Source organism: Heterodontus francisci, chromosome 23 (assembly GCF_036365525.1).
Source record: "Heterodontus francisci isolate sHetFra1 chromosome 23, sHetFra1.hap1, whole genome shotgun sequence".
Lineage (NCBI taxonomy): Eukaryota > Metazoa > Chordata > Chondrichthyes > Heterodontiformes > Heterodontidae > Heterodontus > Heterodontus francisci.
Window position 1 is genome coordinate 82,858,653 of NC_090393.1, and position 18,573 is coordinate 82,877,225.

The following is an 18,573-nucleotide window of genomic DNA, read 5'->3' on the forward strand; positions in this document are numbered from 1 at the left end:
TCAGAGAGTGTCTGAGAGTGTCAGAGAGTGTCAGAGAGTGATAGCGAGTGTCTGAGAGTGTCAGAGAGTGATAGAGAGTTTCAGAGAGTGCTAGAGAGTGTCAGAGAGTGATAGAGAGTGATAGAGAGTGTCAGAGAGTGTCAGAGAGTGATAGTGAGTGATAGAGAGTTTCAGAGAGTGTCAGAGAGTGATAGAGAGTGTCAGAGAGCGATAGAGAGTGATAGAGAGTTTCAGAGAGTGTCAGAGAGTGTCAGAGAGTGTCAGAGAGTGTCAGAGAGTGATAGAGAGTTTCAGAGATTGTCAGAGAGTGTCAGAGAGTGTCTGAAAGTGATAGAGTGTGTCAGAGATTGTCAGAGTGTGTCAGAGAGTGTCAGAGTGTGTCTGAGAGTGTCAGAGAGTGATAGAGAGTGATAGAGAGTGTCAGAGAGTGTCAGAGAGTGTCAGAGAGTGTCTGAGAGTGATAGAGAGTGTCTGAGAGTGATAGAGAGTGTCAGAGAGTGTCTGAGAGTGATAGAGAGTTTCAGAGAGTGTCAGAGAGTTTCAGAGTGTGTCAGAGAGTGTCTGAGAGTGATAGAGAGTGTCTGAGAGTGATAGAGAGTTTCAGAGATAGTCTGAGAGTGTCAGAGAGTGTCTGAAAGTGATAGAGTGTGTCAGAGATTGTCAGAGTGTGTCAGAGAGTGTCAGAGTGTGTCTGAGAGTGTCAGAGAGTGATAGAGAGTGATAGAGAGTGTCAGAGAGTGTCAGAGAGTGATAGAGAGTTTCAGAGATTGTCAGAGAGTGTCAGAGAGTGTCTGAAAGTGATAGAGTGTGTCAGAGATTGTCAGAGTGTGTCAGAGAGTGTCAGAGTGTGTCTGAGAGTGTCAGAGAGTGATAGAGAGTGTCAGAGAGTGTCAGAGAGTGTCAGAGAGTGTCTGAGAGTGATATAGAGTGTCTGAGAGTGATAGAGAGTGTCTGAGAGTGTCAGAGAGTGATAGAGAGTGATAGAGAGTGTCAGAGAGTTTCAGAGTGTGTCAGAGAGTGTCTGAGAGTGATAGAGAGTGTCTGAGAGTGATAGAGAGTTTCAGAGATAGTCAGAGAGTGTCAGAGAGTGTCTGAAAGTGATAGAGTGTGTCAGAGATTGTCAGAGTGTGTCAGAGAGTGTCAGAGTGTGTCTGAGAGTGATAGAGAGTGATAGAGAGTGTCAGAGAGTGTCAGAGAGTGTCAGAGAGTGTCTGAGAGTGATAGAGAGTGTCTGAGAGTGATAGAGAGTGTCAGAGAGTGTCTGAGAGTGATAGAGAGTTTCAGAGAGTGTCAGATTATGTCTGAGAGTGTCAGAGAGTGATAGAGAGTGTCAGAGAGTGTCAGAGAGTGTCTGAGAGTGTCAGAGAGTGATAGAGAGTGATAGAGAGTGTCAGAGAGTGTCAGAGAGTGATAGAGAGTGTCAGAGAGTGTCAGACAGTGTCAGAGAGTGATAGAGAGTGTCAGACAGTGTCAGAGAGTGTCAGAGAGTGATAGAGAGTGATAGAGAGTGTCAGAGAGTGTCAGAGAGTGATAGAGAGTGTCAGAGAGTGTCAGACAGTGTCAGAGAGTGATAGAGAGTGTCAGAGAGTGATAGAGAGTGTCAGACAGTGTCAGAGAGTGTCAGAGAGTGATAGAGAGTGATAGAGAGTGTCAGAGAGTGTCAGAGAGTGATAGAGAGTGTCAGAGAGTGTCAGACAGTGTCAGAGAGTGATAGAGAGTGATAGAGAGTGTCAGAGAGTGTCAGAGAGTGATAGAGAGTGATAGAGAGTGTCAGAGAGTGTCAGAGAGTGATAGAGAGTGTCAGAGAGTGTCAGACAGTGTCAGAGAGTGTCAGAGAGTGATAGCGAGTGTCTGAGAGTGTCAGAGAGTGATAGAGAGTTTCAGAGAGTTTCAGAGCGTGTCAGAGAGTGATAGAGAGTGTCAGAGAGTGTCAGAGAGTGATAGAGAGTGTCAGAGAGCGATAGAGAGTGATAGAGAGTTTCAGAGAGTGTCAGAGAGTGTCAGAGAGTGTCAGAGAATGTCAGAGAGTGATAGAGAGTGATAGAGAGTGATAGAGAGTGTCAGAGTGTGTCTGAGAGTTTCAGAGAGTGATAGAGAGTGATAGTGAGTGTCAGAGAGTGTCAGAGAGTGTCAGAGAGTGATAGAGAGAGCTAGAGAGTGATAGAGAGTGTCAGAGTGTGTCTGAGAGTTTCAGAGAGTGATAGAGAGTGATAGTGAGTGTCAGAGAGCGTCAGAGAGAGTCAGATAGTGATAGTGAGTGTCTGTGAGTGTCTGAGAGTGTCAGAGAGTGATAGAGAGTGTCAGAGAGTGATAGAGAGTGTCAGAGAGTGTCAGAGAGTGATAGAGAGTGCTAGAGAGTGTCAGAGAGTGTCAGAGAGCGTCCGAGAGTGTCAGAGAGTGATAGAGAGTGCTAGAGAGTGTCAGAGAGTGTCAGAGAGCGTCCGAGAGTGTCAGAGAGTGATAGTGAGTGTCTGAGAGTGTCAGAGAGTGATAGAGAGTGCTAGAGAGTGTCAGAGAGTGTCAGTGAGTGTCAGAGAGTGATACTGAGTGTCAGAGAGTGTCAGAGAGTGTCAGAGAGTGATAGAGAGTGTCAGAGAGTGTCAGAGAGTGTCAGAGAGTGATAGTGAGTGTCAGAGAGTGTCAGAGAGTGTCAGAGAGTGATAGAGAGAGCTAGAGAGTGCTAGAGAGTGTCAGAGAGTGTCAGAGAGTGTCAGAGAGTGTCAGAGAGCGATAGTGAGTGTCTGAGAGTGATAGAGGGTGTCAGAGAGTGTCAGAGAGTGTCACAGAGTGTCAGAGAGTGATAGTGAGTGTCAGAGAGTGTCAGAGAATGTCAGAGTGTTTCAGAGAGTGATAGAGAGTGTCAGAGAGTGTCAGAGAGGGTCAGAGAGTGATAGTGAGTGCTAGAGAGTGCTAGAGAGTGTCATAGAGTTTCAGAGAGTGTCAGAGAGTGTCAGAGAGTGATAGTGAGTGTCAGAGAGTGTCAGAGAGTGATAGAGAGTTTCAGAGAGTGTCAGAGAGTGTCTGAGAGTGTCAGAGAGTGTCTGAGAGTGTCAGAGAGTGATAGAGAGTGATAGAGTGTCAGAGAGTGATAGAGAGTGATAGAGTGTCAGAGAGTGTCAGTGAGTGATGGAGAGTGTCAGAGAGTGTCAGACAGTGTCAGAGAGTGATAGAGATTGTCTGAGAGTGTCAGAGAGTGTCTGAGAGTGTCAGAGAGTGATAGAGAGTGTCAGAGAGTCTCTGAGAGTGTCTGAGAGTGTCAGAGAGTGATAGAGAGTGATAGAGATTTTCAGAGAGTGTCAGAGAGTGTCAGAGAGTGATAGAGAGTGTCAGAGAGTGTCAGAGAGTGTCAGAGAGTGATAGAGAGCGTCAGAGAGTGTCAGACAGTGTCAGAGAGTGTCAGAGAGTGATGGAGAGTGTCAGAGAGTGTCAGACAGTGTCAGAGAGTGATAGAGATTGTCTGAGAGTGTCAGAGAGTGATAGAGAGTGTCAGAGAGTGATAGAGAGTGTCAGAGAGTCTCTGAGAGTGTCTGAGAGTGTCTGAGAGTGTCAGAGAGTGATAGAGAGTGATAGAGATTGTCAGAGAGTGGCAGACAGTGTCAGAGAGTTATAGAGAGTGTCAGAGAGTGTCAGACAGTGTCAGAGAGTGATAGTGAGTGTCTGAGAGTGTCAGATAGTGTCAGAGAGTGATATAGAGTGATAGAGAGTGATAGAGAGTTTCAGAGAGTGTCAGTGAGTGTCAGAGCGTGACAGAGAGTGATAGAGAGTGATAGAGAGTTTCAGAGAGTGTCAGAGAGTGTCTGAGAGTGTCAGAGAGTGATAGAGAGTGATAGAGAGTTTCAGAGAGTGTCAGAGAGTGTCAGAGAGTGTCAGAGAGTGATAGAGAGTGATAGAGAGTGTCAGAGAGTGTCAGACGGTGTCAGAGAGTGATAGAGAGTGTCAGAGAGTGTCAGACAGTGTCAGAGAGTGTCAGAGAGTGTCTGAGAGTGATAGAGAGTTTCAGAGAGTGTCAGATTATGTCTGAGAGTGTCAGAGAGTGATAGAGAGTGATAGAGAGTATCAGAGAGTTTCAGAGTGTGTCAGAGAGTGTCAGAGAGTGTCTGAGAGTGTCAGAGAGTGATAGAGAGTGATAGAGAGTGTCAGAGAGTGTCGGAGAGTGTCAGAGAGTGTCAGAGAGTGATAGAGAGCGTCAGAGAGTGTCAGACAGTCTCAGAGAGTGATAGAGAGTGATAGAGAGTGTCAGAGAGTGTCAGAGAGTGATAGTGAGTGTCTGAGAGTGTCAGAGAGTGATAGATAGTGTCAGAGAGTGTCAGACAGTGTCAGAGAGTGTCAGACAGTGTCAGACAGTGTCAGAGAGTGATAGAGAGTGATAGAGAGTGTCAGAGAGTGTCAGAGAGTGTCAGAGAGTGTCAGCGAGTGATAGTGAGTGTCAGAGAGTGTCAGAGAGTGTCAGAGAGTGATAGTGAGTGTCTGAGAGTGATAGAGAGTGTCAGAGAGTGTCAGAGAGTGTCTGAGAGTGATAGAGAGTGTCAGAGAGTGTCAGAGAGTGTCTGAGAGTGTCAGAGAGTGTCTGAGAGTGTCAGAGAGTGATAGAGAGTGATAGAGAGTGATAGAGTGTCAGAGAGTGTCAGAGAGGGATAGAGAGTTATAGAGTGTCAGACAGTGTCAGAGAGTGACAGTGATTGTCTGAGAGTGTCAGAGAGTGTCTGAGAGTGTCAGAGAGTGATAGAGAGTGTCAGAGAGTCTCTGAGAGTCTCTGAGAGTGTCTGAGAGTGTCAGAGAGTGATAGAGAGTGATAGAGATTGTCAGAGAGTGTCAGACAGTGTCAGAGAGTGATAGAGAGTGTCAGAGAGTGTCAGACAGTGTCAGAGAGTGATAGTGAGTGTCTGAGAGTGTCAGATACTGTCAGAGAGTGTCAGAGAGTGTCTGAGAGTGTCAGATAGTGTCAGAGAGTGATATAGAGTGATAGAGAGTGATAGAGATTTTCAGAGAGTGTCAGTGAGTGTCAGAGCGTGACAGAGAGTGATAGAGAGTGATAGAGAGTTTCAGAGAGTGTCAGAGAGTGTCTGAGAGTGTCAGAGAGTGATAGAGAGTTTCAGAGAGTGTCAGAGAGTGTCAGAGAGTGTCAGAGAGTGATAGAGAGTGATAGAGAGTGTCAGAGAGTGTCAGACGGTGTCAGAGAGTGATAGAGAGTGTCAGAGAGTGTCAGACAGTGTCAGAGAGTGTCAGAGAGTGTCTGAGAGTGATAGAGAGTTTCAGAGAGTGTCAGATTATGTCTGAGAGTGTCAGAGAGTGATAGAGAGTGATAGAGAGTATCAGAGAGTTTCAGAGTGTGTCAGAGAGTGTCAGAGAGTGTCTGAGAGTGTCAGAGAGTGATAGAGAGTGATAGAGAGTGTCAGAGAGTGTCAGAGAGTGTCAGAGAGTGTCAGAGAGTGATAGAGAGCGTCAGAGAGTGTCAGACAGTCTCAGAGAGTGATAGAGAGTGATAGAGAGTGTCAGAGAGTGTCAGAGAGTGATAGTGAGTGTCTGAGAGTGTCAGAGAGTGATAGATAGTGTCAGAGAGTGTCAGACAGTGTCAGAGAGTGTCAGACAGTGTCAGACAGTGTCAGAGAGTGATAGAGAGTGATAGAGAGTGTCAGAGAGTGTCAGAGAGTGTCAGAGAGTGTCAGCGAGTGATAGTGAGTGTCAGAGAGTGTCAGAGAGTGTCAGAGAGTGATAGTGAGTGTCTGAGAGTGATAGAGAGTGTCAGAGATTGTCAGAGAGTGTCTGAGAGTGATAGAGAGTGTCAGAGAGTGTCAGAGAGTGTCTGAGAGTGTCAGAGAGTGTCTGAGAGTGTCAGAGAGTGATAGAGAGTGATAGAGAGTGATAGAGTGTCAGAGAGTGTCAGAGAGGGATAGAGAGTTATAGAGTGTCAGACAGTGTCAGAGAGTGACAGTGATTGTCTGAGAGTGTCAGAGAGTGTCTGAGAGTGTCAGAGAGTGATAGAGAGTGTCAGAGAGTCTGTGAGAGTCTCTGAGAGTGTCTGAGAGTGTCAGAGAGTGATAGAGAGTGATAGAGATTGTCAGAGAGTGTCAGACAGTGTCAGAGAGTGATAGAGTGTCAGAGAGTGTCAGACAGTGTCAGAGAGTGATAGTGAGTGTCTGAGAGTGTCAGATACTGTCAGAGAGTGTCAGAGAGTGTCTGAGAGTGTCAGAGAGTGTCTGAGAGTGTCAGAGAGTGATAGAGAGTGATAGAGAGTGATAGAGAGTGATAGTGAGTGTCAGAGAGTGTCAGACAGTGTCAGAGAGTGATAGAGAGTGTCAGAGAGTGTCAGAGAGTGTCAGACAGTGTCAGAGAGTGTCAGAGAGTGTCTGAGAGTGTCAGAGAGTGTCAGAGAGTGTCAGAGAGTGTCTGAGAGTGATAGCGAGTGTCAGAGAGTGTCTGAGAGTTATAGAGAGTTTCAGAGAGTGTCCTATTATGTCTGAGAGTGTCAGAGAGTGATAGCGAGTGATAGAGAGTGTCAGAGAGTTTCAGAGTGTGTCAGAGAGTGTCAGAGAGTGTCTGAGAGTTTCAGAGAGTGTCTGAGAGTGATAGAGAGTGTCAGAGAGTGTCTGAGAGTTATAGAGAGTTTCAGAGAGTGTCAGATTATGTCTGAGAGTGTCAGAGAGTGATAGCGAGTGATAGAGAGTGTCAGAGAGTTTCAGAGTGTGTCAGAGAGTGTCAGAGAGTGTCTGAGAGTGTCAGAGAGTGTCAGAGAGTGATAGCGAGTGTCTGAGAGTGTCAGAGAGTGATAGAGAGTTTCAGAGAGTGTCAGAGAGTGATAGTGAGTGATAGAGAGTTTCAGAGAGTGTCAGAGAGTGATAGAGAGTGTCAGAGAGCGATAGAGAGTGATAGAGAGTTTCAGAGAGTGTCAGAGAGTGTCAGAGAGTGTCAGAGAGTGATAGAGAGTGATAGAGAGTTTCAGAGATTGTCAGAGAGTGTCAGAGAGTGTCTGAAAGTGATAGAGTGTGTCAGAGATTGTCAGAGTGTGTCAGAGAGTGTCAGAGTGTGTCTGAGAGTGTCAGAGAGTGTTAGAGAGTGATAGAGAGTGTCAGAGAGTGTCAGAGAGTGTCAGAGAGTGTCTGAGAGTGATAGAGAGAGTCTGAGAGTGATAGAGAGTGTCAGAGAGTGTCTGAGAGTGATAGAGAGTTTCAGAGAGTGTCAGATTATGTCTGAGAGTGTCAGAGAGTGATAGAGAGTGATAGAGAGTATCAGAGAGTTTCAGAGTGTGTCAGAGAGTGTCAGAGAGTGTCTGAGAGTGTCAGAGAGTGATAGAGAGTGATAGAGAGTGTCAGAGAGTGGCAGAGAGTGTCAGAGAGTGTCAGAGAGTGATAGAGAGCGTCAGAGAGTGTCAGACAGTGTCAGAGAGTGATAGAGAGCGATAGAGAGTGTCAGAGAGTGTCAGAGAGTGATAGTGAGTGTCTGAGAGTGTCAGAGAGTGATAGATAGTGTCAGAGAGTGTCAGACAGTGTCAGAGAGTGTCAGACAGTGTCAGACAGTGTCAGAGAGTGATAGAGAGTGATAGAGAGTGTCAGAGAGTGTCAGAGAGTGTCAGAGAGTGATAGTGAGTGTCAGAGAATGTCAGAGAGTGTCAGAGAGTGTCAGAGAGTGATAGAGAGTGTCAGAGAGTGTCAGAGAGGGTCAGAGAGTGATAGTGAGTGTCAGAGAGTGTCAGAGAGTGATAGAGAGTGCTAGAGAGTGCTAGAGAGTGTCAGAGAGTGTCAGAGAGTGTCAGAGAGTGGTAGTGAGTGTCTGAGAGTGATAGAGAGTGTCAGAGAGTGTCAGAGAGTGTCTGAGAGTGATAGAGAGTGTCAGAGAGTGTCAGAGAGTGTCTGAGAGTGTCAGAGAGTGTCTGAGAGTGTCAGAGAGTGATAGAGAGTGATAGAGAGTGATAGAGTGTCAGAGAGTGTCAGAGAGGGATAGAGAGTTATAGAGTGTCAGACAGTGTCAGAGAGTGACAGTGATTGTCTGAGAGTGTCAGAGAGTGTCTGAGAGTGTCAGAGAGTGATAGAGAGTGTCAGAGAGTCTCTGAGAGTCTCTGAGAGTGTCTGAGAGTGTCAGAGAGTGATAGAGAGTGATAGAGATTGTCAGAGAGTGTCAGACAGTGTCAGAGAGTGATAGAGAGTGTCAGAGAGTGTCAGACAGTGTCAGAGAGTGATAGTGAGTGTCTGAGAGCGTCAGATACTGTCAGAGAGTGTCAGAGAGTGTCTGAGAGTGTCAGAGAGTGTCAGAGAGTGATAGAGAGTGATAGAGAGTGATAGAGAGTGTCAGAGAGTGTCAGACAGTGTCAGAGAGTGATAGAGAGTGTCAGAGAGTGTCAGAGAGTGTCAGACAGTGTCAGAGAGTGTCAGAGAGTGTCTGAGAGTGTCAGAGAGTGTCAGAGAGTGTCAGAGAGTGTCTGAGATTGATAGAGAGTGTCAGAGAGTGTCTGAGAGTTATAGAGAGTTTCAGAGAGTGTCATATTATGTCTGAGAGTGTCAGAGAGTGATAGAGAGTGATAGAGAGTGTCAGAGAGTTTCAGAGTGTGTCAGAGAGTGTCAGAGAGTGTCTGAGAGTTTCAGAGAGTGTCTGAGAGTGATAGAGAGTGTCAGAGAGTGTCTGAGAGTTATAGAGAGTTTCAGAGAGTGTCAGATTATGTCTGAGAGTGTCAGAGAGTGATAGCGAGTGATAGAGAGTGTCAGAGAGTTTCAGAGTGTGTCAGAGAGTGTCAGAGAGTGTCTGAGAGTGTCAGAGAGTGTCAGAGAGTGATAGCGAGTGTCTGAGAGTGTCAGAGAGTGATAGAGAGTTTCAGAGAGTTTCAGAGAGTGTCAGAGAGTGATAGTGAGTGTCAGAGAGTGATAGAGAGTGTCAGAGAGTGTCAGAGAGTGATAGTGAGCGATAGAGAGTTTCAGAGAGTGTCAGAGAGTGATAGAGAGTGTCAGAGAGCGATAGAGAGTGATAGAGAGTTTCAGAGAGTGTCAGAGAGTGTCAGAGAGTGTCAGAGAGTGATAGAGAGTGATAGAGAGTTTCAGAGATTGTCAGAGAGTGTCAGAGAGTGTCTGAAAGTGATAGAGTGTGTCAGAGATTGTCAGAGTGTGTCAGAGAGTGTCAGAGTGTGTCTGAGAGTGTCAGAGAGTGATAGAGAGTGATAGAGAGTGTCAGAGAGTTTCAGAGAGTGTCAGAGAGTGTCTGAGAGTGATAGAGAGTGTCTGAGAGTGATAGAGAGTGTCAGAGAGTGTCTGAGAGTGATAGAGAGTTTCAGAGAGTGTCAGATTATGTCTGAGAGTGTCAGAGAGTGATAGAGAGTGATAGAGAGTGTCAGAGAGTTTCAGAGTGTGTCAGAGAGTGTCAGAGAGTGTCTGAGAGTGTCAGAGAGTGATAGAGAGTGATAGAGAGTGTCAGAGAGTGTCAGAGAGTGATAGAGAGTGTCAGAGAGTGTCAGACAGTGTCAGAGAGTGATAGAGAGTGATAGAGAGTGTCAGAGAGTGTCAGAGAGTGTCAGAGAGTGATAGAGAGTGATAAAGAGTGTCAGAGAGTGTCAGAGAGTGATAGAGAGTGTCAGAGAGTGTCAGACAGTGTCAGAGAGTGATAGCGAGTGTCTGAGAGTGTCAGAGAGTGATGGAGAGTTTCAGAGAGTTTCAGAGAGTGTCAGAGAGTGATAGAGAGTGTCAGAGAGTGATGGAGAGTGATAGAGAGAGTCAGAGAGTGTCAGAGAGTGTCAGAGAGTGATAGAGAGTGATAGAGAGTTTCAGAGAGTGTCAGAGAGTGATAGAGAGTGTCAGAGAGACATAGAGAGTGATAGAGAGTTTCAGAGAGTGTCAGAGAGTGTCAGAGAGTGTCAGAGAGTGTCAGAGAGTTTCAGAGTGTGTCAGAGAGTGTCAGAGAGTGTCTGAGAGTTTCAGAGAGTGTCTGAGAGTGATAGAGAGTGTCAGAGAGTGTCTGAGAGTTATAGAGAGTTTCAGAGAGTGTCAGATTATGTCTGAGAGTGTCAGACAGTGATAGCGAGTGATAGAGAGTGTCAGAGAGTTTCAGAGTGTGTCAGAGAGTGTCAGAGAGTGTCTGAGAGTGTCAGAGAGTGTCAGAGAGTGATAGCGAGTGTCTGAGAGTGTCAGAGAGTGATAGAGAGTTTCAGAGAGTTTCAGAGAGTGTCAGAGAGTGATAGTGAGTGTCAGAGAGTGATAGAGAGTGTCAGAGAGTGATAGAGAGTGATAGAGAGTGTCAGAGAGTGTCAGAGAGTGATAGTGAGTGATAGAGAGTTTCAGAGAGTGTCAGAGAGCGATAGAGAGTGATAGAGAGTTTCAGAGAGTGTCAGAGAGTGTCAGAGAGTGTCAGAGAGTGATAGAGAGTGATAGAGAGTTTCAGAGATTGTCAGAGAGTGTCAGAGAGTGTCTGAAAGTGATAGAGTGTGTCAGAGATTGTCAGAGTGTGTCAGAGAGTGTCAGAGTGTGTCTGAGAGTGTCAGAGAGTGATAGAGAGTGATAGAGAGTGTCAGAGAGTGTCAGAGAGTGTCAGAGAGTGTCTGAGAGTGATAGAGAGTGTCTGAGAGTGATAGAGAGTGTCAGAGAGTGTCTGAGAGTGATAGAGAGTTTCAGAGAGTGTCAGATTATGTCTGAGAGTGTCAGAGAGTGATAGAGAGTGATAGAGAGTGTCAGAGAGTTTCAGAGTGTGTCAGAGAGTGTCAGAGAGTGTCTGAGAGTGTCAGAGAGTGATAGAGAGTGATAGAGAGTGTCAGAGAGTGTCAGAGAGTGATAGAGAGTGTCAGAGAGTGTCAGACAGTGTCAGAGAGTGATAGAGAGTGATAGAGAGTGTCAGAGAGTGTCAGAGAGTGTCAGAGAGTGATAGAGAGTGATAAAGAGTGTCAGAGATTGTCAGAGAGTGATAGAGAGTGTCAGAGAGTGTCAGACAGTGTCAGAGAGTGATAGAGAGTGATAGAGAGTGTCAGAGAGTGTCAGAGAGTGTCAGAGAGTGATAGCGAGTGTCTGAGAGTGTCAGAGAGTGATGGAGAGTTTCAGAGAGTTTCAGAGAGTGTCAGAGAGTGATAGAGAGTGTCAGAGAGTGATGGAGAGTGATAGAGAGTGTCAGAGAGTGTCAGAGAGTGTCAGAGAGTGATAGAGAGTGATAGAGAGTTTCAGAGAGTGTCAGAGAGTGATAGAGAGTGTCAGAGAGACATAGAGAGTGATAGAGAGTTTCAGAGAGTCTCAGAGAGTGTCAGAGAGTGTCAGAGAATGTCAGAGAGTGATAGAGAGTGATAGAGAGTGATAGAGAGTGTCAGAGTGTGTCTGAGAGTGTCAGAGAGTGATAGAGAGTGATAGAGAGCGTCAGAGAGTGTCAGATAGTGATAGTGAGTGTCTGAGAGTGTCTGAGAGTGTCAGAGAGTGATAGAGAGTGTCAGAGAGTGATAGAGAGTGTCAGAGTGTGTCAGAGAGTGATAGAGAGTGTCAGAGAGTGATGGAGAGTTTCAGAGAGTTTCAGAGAGTGTCAGAGAGTGATAGAGAGTGTCAGAGAGTGATGGAGAGTGATAGAGAGTGTCAGAGAGTGTCAGAGAGTGTCAGAGAGTGATAGAGAGTGATAGAGAGTTTCAGAGAGTGTCAGAGAGTGATAGAGAGTGTCAGAGAGACATAGAGAGTGATAGAGAGTTTCAGAGAGTCTCAGAGAGTGTCAGAGAGTGTCAGAGAATGTCAGAGAGTGATAGAGAGTGATAGAGAGTGATAGAGAGTGTCAGAGTGTGTCTGAGAGTGTCAGAGAGTGATAGAGAGTGATAGAGAGCGTCAGAGAGTGTCAGATAGTGATAGTGAGTGTCTGAGAGTGTCTGAGAGTGTCAGAGAGTGATAGAGAGTGTCAGAGAGTGATAGAGAGTGTCAGAGTGTGTCAGAGAGTGATAGAGAGTGCTAGAGAGTGTCAGAGAGTGTCAGAGAGCGTCCGAGAGTGTCAGAGAGTGATAGTGAGTGTCTGAGAGTGTCAGAGAGTGATAGAGAGTGCTAGAGAGCGTCCGAGAGTGTCAGATAGTGATAGTGAGTGTCTGAGAGTGTCTGAGAGTGTCAGAGAGTGATAGAGAGTGTCTGAGAGTGGCAGAGAGTGATAGAGAGTGTCAGAGAGTGATAGAGAGTGTCAGAGAGTGTCAGAGAGTGATAGAGAGTGCTAGAGAGTGTCAGAGAGTGTCAGAGAGCGTCCGAGAGTGTCAGAGAGTGATAGTGAGTGTCTGAGAGTGTCAGAGAGTGATAGAGAGTGCTAGAGAGTGTCAGAGAGTGTCAGAGAGCGTCCGAGAGTGTCAGAGAGTGATAGTGAGTGTCTGAGAGTGTCAGAGAGTGATAGAGAGTGCTAGAGAGTGTCAGAGAGTGTCAGAGAGTGTCAGAGAGTGATAGTGAGTGTCAGAGAGTGTCAGAGAGTGTCAGAGAGTGATAGAGAGTGTCAGAGAGTGTCAGAGAGGGTCAGAGAGTGATAGTGAGTGTCAGAGAGTTTCAGAGAGTGTCAGAGAGTGATAGAGAGTGCTAGAGAGTGCTAGAGAGTGTCAGAGAGTGTCAGAGAGTGTCAGAGAGTGTCAGAGAGCGATAGTGAGTGTCTGAGAGTGATAGAGGGTGTCAGAGAGTGTCAGAGAGTGATAGAGAGTGATAGAGAGTGCTAGAGAGTGTCAGAGAGTGTCACAGAGTGTCAGAGAGAGATAGTGAGTGTCAGAGAGTGTCAGAGAGTGTCAGAGTGTTTCAGAGAGTGATAGAGAGTGTCAGAGAGTGTCAGAGAGGGTCAGAGAGTGATAGTGAGTGCTAGAGAGTGCTAGAGAGTGTCAGAGAGTGTCAGAGAGTGATAGAGAGTTTCAGAGAGTGTCAGAGAGTGTCAGAGAGTGTCTGAGAGTGTCAGAGAGTGATAGAGAGTGATAGAGTGTCAGAGAGTGTCAGAGAGTGATGGAGAGTGTCAGAGAGTGTCAGACAGTGTCAGAGAGTGATAGAGAGTGTCTGAGAGTGTCAGAGAGTGTCTGAGAGTGTCAGAGAGTGATAGAGAGTGTCAGAGAGTCTCTGAGAGTGTCTGAGAGTGTCAGAGAGTGATAGAGAGTGATAGAGATTGTCAGAGAGTGACAGACAGTGTCAGAGAGTGATAGAGAGTGTCAGAGAGTGTCAGACAGTGTCAGAGAGTGATAGTGAGTGTCTGAGAGTGTCAGATAGTGTCAGAGAGTGATATAGAGTGATAGAGAGTGATAGAGAGTTTCAGAGAGTGTCAGTGAGTGTCAGAGCGTGACAGAGAGTGATAGAGAGTGATAGAGAGTTTCAGAGAGTGTCAGAGAGTGTCTGAGAGTGTCAGAGAGTGATAGAGAGTGATAGAGAGTTTCAGAGAGTGTCAGAGAGTGTCAGAGAGTGTCAGAGAGTGATAGAGAGTGATAGAGAGTGTCAGAGAGTGTCAGACGGTGTCAGAGAGTGATAGAGAGTGTCAGAGAGTGTCAGACAGTGTCAGAGAGTGTCAGAGAGTGTCTGAGAGTGATAGAGAGTTTCAGAGAGTGTCAGATTATGTCTGAGAGTGTCAGAGAGTGATAGAGAGTGATAGAGAGTATCAGAGAGTTTCAGAGTGTGTCAGAGAGTGTCAGAGAGTGTCTGAGAGTGTCAGAGAGTGATAGAGAGTGATAGAGAGTGTCAGAGAGTGTCAGAGAGTGTCAGGGAGTGATCGAGAGCGTCAGAGAGTGTCAGAAAGTGTCAGAGAGTGATAGAGAGTGATAGAAAATGTCAGAGAGTGTCAGAGAGTGATAGTGAGTGTCTGAGAGTGTCAGAGAGTGATAGATAGTGTCAGAGAGTGTCAGACAGTGTCAGAGAGTGTCAGACAGTGTCAGACAGTGTCAGAGAGTGATAGAGAGTGATAGAGAGTGTCAGAGAGTGTCAGAGAGTGATAGTGAGTGTCTGAGAGTGTCAGAGAGTGATAGAGAGTGTCAGAGAGTGATAGATAGTGTCAGAGAGTGTCAGACAGTGTCAGAGAGTGTCAGACAGTGTCAGACAGTGTCAGAGAGTGATAGAGAGTGATAGAGAGTGTCAGAGAGTGTCAGAGAGTGATAGTGAGTGTCTGAGAGTGTCAGAGAGTGATAGTGAGTGTCTGAGAGTGTCTGAGAGTGTCAGAGAGTGATAGAGAGTGTCTGAGAGTGTCAGAGAGTGATGGAGAGTGTCAGAGAGTGATAGAGAGTGTCAGAGAGTGTCAGAGAGTGATAGAGAGTGCTAGAGAGTGTCAGAGAGTGTCAGAGAGCGTCCGAGAGTGTCAGAGAGTGATAGTGAGTGTCTGAGAGTGTCAGAGAGTGATAGAGAGTGCTAGAGAGTGTCAGAGAGTGTCAGAGAGCGTCCGAGAGTGTCAGAGAGTGATAGTGAGTGTCTGAGAGTGTCAGAGAGTGATAGAGAGTGCTAGAGAGTGTCAGAGAGTGTCAGAGAGTGTCAGAGAGTGATAGTGAGTGTCAGAGAGTGTCAGAGAGTGTCAGAGAGTGATAGAGAGTGTCAGAGAGTGTCAGAGAGGGTCAGAGAGTGATAGTGAGTGTCAGAGAGTGTCAGAGAGTGTCAGAGAGTGATAGAGAGTGCTAGAGAGTGCTAGAGAGTGTCAGAGAGTGTCAGAGAGTGTCAGAGAGCGATAGTGGGTGTCTGAGAGTGATAGAGGGTGTCAGAGAGTGTCAGAGAGTGATAGAGAGTGATAGAGAGTGCTAGAGAGTGTCAGAGAGTGTCACAGAGTGTCAGAGAGTGATAGTGAGTGTCAGAGAGTGTCAGAGAGTGTCAGAGTGTTTCAGAGAGTGATAGAGAGTGTCAGAGAGTGTCAGAGAGGGTCAGAGAGTGATAGTGAGTGCTAGAGAGTGCTAGAGAGTGTCAGAGAGTGTCAGAGAGTGATAGAGAGTTTCAGAGAGTGTCAGAGAGTGTCAGAGAGTGTCTGAGAGTGTCAGAGAGTGATAGAGAGTGATAGAGTGTCAGAGAGTGTCAGAGAGTGATGGAGAGTGTCAGAGAGTGTCAGACAGTGTCAGAGAGTGATAGAGATTGTCTGAGAGTGTCAGAGAGTGTCTGAGAGTGTCAGAGAGTGATAGAGAGTGTCAGAGAGTCTCTGAGAGTGTCTGAGAGTGTCAGAGAGTGATAGAGAGTGATAGAGATTGTCAGAGAGTGACAGACAGTGTCAGAGAGTGATAGAGAGTGTCAGAGAGTGTCAGACAGTGTCAGAGAGTGATAGTGAGTGTCTGAGAGTGTCAGATAGTGTCAGAGAGTGATATAGAGTGATAGAGAGTGATAGAGAGTTTCAGAGAGTGTCAGTGAGTGTCAGAGAGTGTCAGAGAGTGATAGAGAGTGATAGAGAGATTCAGAGAGTGTCAGTGAGTGTCTGAGTGTGTCAGAGAGTGTCAGAGAGTGTCAGAGAGTGATAGAGAGTGATAGAGAGTGTCAGAGAGTGTCAGAGTGTGTCAGATTGTGATAGTGAGTGTCAGAGAGTGATAGAGAGTGTCTGAGAGTGTCAGAGAGTGATAGAGAGTGATAGAGAGTGTCAGAGAGTGTCAGAGAGTGATAGTGAGTGTCAGAGAGTGTCTGAGATTGTCAGAGAGTGATAGAGAGTGATAGAGAGTGTCAGAGAGTGTCAGAGAGTGTCAGAGAGTGATAGTGAGTGTCTGAGAGTGTCAGAGAGTGATAGAGTGTGATAGAGAGTGTCAGAGAGTGATAGAGAGTGTCAGAGAGTGTCAGAGTGTGTCAGATAGTGATAGTGAGTGTCAGAGAGTGATAGAGAGTGTCTGAGATTGTCAGAGAGCGATAGAGAGTGATAGAGAGTGTCAGAGAGTGTCAGAGAGTGATAGTGAGTGTCAGAGAGTGTCTGAGATTGTCAGAGAGTGATAGAGAGTGATAGAGAGTGTCAGAGAGTGTCAGAGAGTGTCAGAGAGTGATAGTGAGTGTCTGAGAGTGTCAGAGAGTGATAGAGTGTGATAGAGAGTGTCAGAGAGTGTCAGAGAGTGATAGAGAGTGATAGAGAGTGTCAGAGAGTGATAGAGAGTGATAGAGTGTGTCAGAGAGTGATAGAGAGTGTCAGAGAGTGATAGAGTGTGATAGAGAGTGTCAGAGAGTGTCAGAGAGTGATAGAGAGTGATAGAGAGTGTCAGAGAGTGATAGAGAGTGATAGAGTGTGTCAGAGAGTGATAGAGAGTGTCAGAGAGTGTCCGAGAGTGATAGAGAGTGTCAGAGAGTGTCTGAGATTGTCAGAGAGTGATAGAGAGTGATAGAGAGTGATAGAGAGTGTCAGAGAGTGTCAGAGAGTGATAGTGAGTGTCTGAGAGTGTCAGAGAGTGATAGAGAGTGATAGAGAGTGTCAGAGAGTGTCAGAGAGTGTCAGAGAGTGATAGAGCGTGATAGAGAGTGTCAGAGAGTGATAGAGAGTGTCAGAGAGTGTCAGAGAGTGATAGAGAGTGTCAGAGAGTGTCTGAGAGTGTCAGACAGTGTCAGAGAGTGTCAGAGAGTGATAGAGAGTGTCAGAGAGTGTCAGAGAGTGATAGAGAGTGTCAGAGAGTGTCTGAGAGTGTCAGAGAGTGATAGAGAGTGATAGAGAGTGTCAGAGAGTGTCAGAGAGTGTCAGAGAGTGATAGAGAGTGATAGAGAGTTTCAGAGAGTGTCAGAGAGTGTCAGAGAGTGATAGAGAGTGATAGAGAGTTTCAGAGAGTGTCAGAGAGTGTCTGAGAGTGATAGAGAGTGACAGAGATTGTCAGAGTGTGTCAGAGAGTGTCAGAGTGTGTCTGAGAGTGTCAGAGAGTGATAGAGAGTGATAGAGAGTTTCAGAGAGTGTCAGAGAGTGTCAGAGAGTGTCTGAGAGTGATAGAGAGTGACAGAGATTGTCAGAGTGTGTCAGAGAGTGTCAGAGTGTGTCTGAGAGTGTCAGAGAGTGATAGAGAGTGATAGAGAGTTTCAGAGAGTGTCAGAGAGTGTCAGAGAGTGTCTGAGAGTGATAGAGAGTGACAGAGATTGTCAGAGAGTGTCAGAGTGTGTCTGAGAGTGTCAGAGAGTGATAGAGAGTGATAGAGAGTTTCAGAGAGTGTCAGAGAGTGTCAGAGAGTGTCTGAGAGTGATAGAGAGTGACAGAGATTGTCAGAGTGTGTCAGAGAGTGTCAGAGTGTGTCTGAGAGTGTCAGAGAGTGAGAGAGAGTGATAGAGAGTGTCAGAGAGTGTCAGAGAGTGTCAGAGAGTGATAGTGAGTGATAGAGAGTTTCAGAGAGTGTCAGAGAATGATAGAGAGTGTCAGAGAGCGATAGAGAGTGATAGAGAGTTTCAGAGAGTGTCAGAGAGTGTCAGAGAGTGATAGAGAGTGATAGAGAGTTTCAGAGAGTGTCAGAGAGTGATAGAGAGTGTCAGAGAGCGATAGAGAGTGATAGAGAGTTTCAGAGAGTGTCAGAGAGTGTCAGAGAGTGATAGTGAGTGATAGAGAGTTTCAGAGAGTGTCAGAGAGTGATAGAGAGTGTCAGAGAGTGTCTGAGAGTGATAGAGAGTGACAGAGATTGTCAGAGTGTGTCAGAGAGTGTCAGTGTGTGTCTGAGAGTGTCAGAGAGTGATAGAGAGTGATAGGGACTGTCAGAGAGTGTCAGATAGTGAGAGTGAGTGTCTGAGAGTGTCTGAGAGTGTCAGAGAGTGTCAGAGAGTGTCTGAGAGTGTCAGAGAGTGATAGAGAGTGTCAGAGAGTGATAGAGAGTTTCAGAGAGTGTCAGAGAGTGTCTGAGAGTGTCAGAGAGTGATAGAGAGTGATAGAGAGTGTCAGAGAGTGATAGCGAGTGTCAGAGAGTGTCAGAGAGTCATAGAGAGTGTCAGAGAGTGTCTGAGAGTGTCAGACAGTGTCAGAGAGTGTCAGAGAGTGTCAGAGAGTGATAGAGAGTGTCAGAGAGTGTCTGAGAGTGTCAGAGAGTGATAGAGAGTGATAGAGAGTGTCAGAGAGTGTCAGAGAGTGTCAGAGAGTGATAGTGAGTGATAGAGAGTGATAGAGTGTCAGAGAGTGTCAGAGAGGGATAGAGAGTTATAGAGTGTCAGACAGTGTCAGAGAGTGACAGTGATTGTCTGAGAGTGTCAGAGAGTGTCTGAGAGTGTCAGAGAGTGATAGAGAGTGTCAGAGAGTCTCTGAGAGTCTCTGAGAGTGTCTGAGAGTGTCAGAGAGTGATAGAGAGTGATAGAGATTGTCAGAGAGTGTCAGACAGTGTCAGAGAGTGATAGAGAGTGTCAGAGAGTGTCAGACAGTGTCAGAGAGTGATAGTGAGTGTCTGAGAGTGTCAGATACTGTCAGAGAGTGTCAGAGAGTGTCTGAGAGTGTCAGAGAGTGTCTGAGAGTGTCAGAGAGTGATAGAGAGTGATAGAGAGTGATAGAGAGTGTCAGAGAGTGTCAGACAGTGTCAGAGAGTGATAGAGAGTGTCAGAGAGTGTCAGAGAGTGTCAGACAGTGTCAGAGAGTGTCAGAGAGTGTCTGAGAGTGTCAGAGAGTGTCAGAGAGTGTCAGAGAGTGTCTGAGAGTGATAGAGAGTGTCAGAGAGTGTCTGAGAGTTATAGAGAGTTTCAGAGAATGTCATATTATGTCTGAGAGTGTCAGAGAGTGATAGAGAGTGATAGAGAGTGTCAGAGAGTTTCAGAGTGT